At 33.4% G+C, this 1,502-nt stretch overlaps 1 non-coding gene across 1 annotated transcript; it reads left to right on the top strand.

The window, feature by feature from the left end:
* The first annotated feature begins 197 nt into the window (after positions 1–197).
* Positions 198–301, top strand: LOC127740851 (small nucleolar RNA R71). The gene has a single exon (XR_008001707.1). It is a non-coding gene; the product is annotated as a small nucleolar RNA R71 (small nucleolar RNA).
* The last annotated feature ends 1,201 nt before the right edge of the window (positions 302–1,502 follow it).

Below are 1,502 nucleotides of genomic sequence, written 5' to 3'. Positions count from 1 at the left end.
GAGGCGTCCCATTACTCACAGAATTCCTCTCAGAAGTGTACATGAACTGGTTATTTGTAACCATGTCAATAAGTTCTTGAGCTTTTGCAGGTGTTTTCTTTAGGTGAATGGATCCACCTGCAGAATGGTCCAGTGACATTTTTGAAAATTCAGATAGACCATAATAGAATATATCTAATATGGTCTATTCTGAAAACATGTCAGATGGACACCTTTTGGTCAACTGCTTGTATCTTTCCCAAGCTTCATAGAGGGATTCACCATCTTTTTGTTTGAAGGTCTGAACATCCACTCTAAGCTTGCTCCTGAAGGTTTGGACTTCCACTCTAAGCTTACTCAATTTTTGAGGTGGAAAGAACTTTGCCAAGAAGGCATTGACTAGCTTTTCCCAAGAGTTCAGGCTATCTTTAGGTTGTGAGTCCAACCAGATTCTAGCTCTGTCTCTTACAACAAAAGGGAAAAGCATGAGCCTATAGACTTCAGGATCTACTCTATTCGTCTTAACAGTCTCACAGATCTGCAAGAACTCAGTTAAAAACTGATAAGGATCTTCAGATGGAAGTCCATAAAACTTGTAGTTTTGTTGCATTAAGGCAACTAGCTAAGGTTTCAGCTCAAAATTATTTGCTCCAATGGCAGGAATGGAGATGCTTCTTCCATTAAATTTGGACGTGGGTTTGGTAAAGTCACCAAGCATCCTCCTTGCATTATCATTATTGGGTTCGGCTGCCATCTCCTTCTCTTGTTCGAAAATTTCTGAAAGGTTACTTCTAGATTATTGTAATTTAGCTTCTCTTAGTTTCCTCTTCAGAGTCCTTTCAGGTTCAGGATCAGCTTCAACAAGAGTGCTTTTGTCCTTGTTCCTGCTCATATGAGAGAGAAGAAAACAAGAAAAGAAGAGGAGTCCTCTATGTCACAGTATAGAGATTCCTTTATGTTAGTAGAAGAAGAAAGGGGAGGAGAGTGAAGAAGAATGGGTTTGGATATTTAGATGAAGAGAGGTGAAGAGAAGTGTTAGTAAATAATTAATTAAATAGAATAAGAAAAGAGAGGGAGAATTCGAAATTTTTTTTAAAAAGGTGTTAGTAATTTTCGAAAATTAGATATAAGATAAGATTAAAATTAAAATTTAAAACAAAAAAGAATTTTTGAAAAAGAGATGAGATATTTTCGAAATTAGGGAGCGAGAAGTAGTTAGTTGGTTTTGAAAAAGATAAGAAACAAACAAAAAGTTAGTTGGTTGATTGAAAAGGATTTGAAGTTTTTAATTTTAAAAAGATAAGAAGATAGGAAGATAGAAAAGATATTTTAAAATAAAATTTTGAAAAAGATAAAATTTTGAAAAAGATAAGATAAAAAGATAAGATTTTTAAGAAAAAGGCATTTTGAAAAAGATTTAATTTTTAAAACGACTTAACTAACAAGAAACTACAAGATAAGATTCTAGAATTTAAAGATTGAACCTTTCTTAACAAGAAAGTAACAAACTTCAAATTTTTGAA

This window comes from Arachis duranensis, chromosome 7 (genome assembly GCF_000817695.3).
Source record: "Arachis duranensis cultivar V14167 chromosome 7, aradu.V14167.gnm2.J7QH, whole genome shotgun sequence".
Classification (NCBI taxonomy): domain Eukaryota; kingdom Viridiplantae; phylum Streptophyta; class Magnoliopsida; order Fabales; family Fabaceae; genus Arachis; species Arachis duranensis.
Note: the sequence above shows the minus strand (reverse complement) of the source record. Positions and strands in the feature narration are given on the sequence as shown.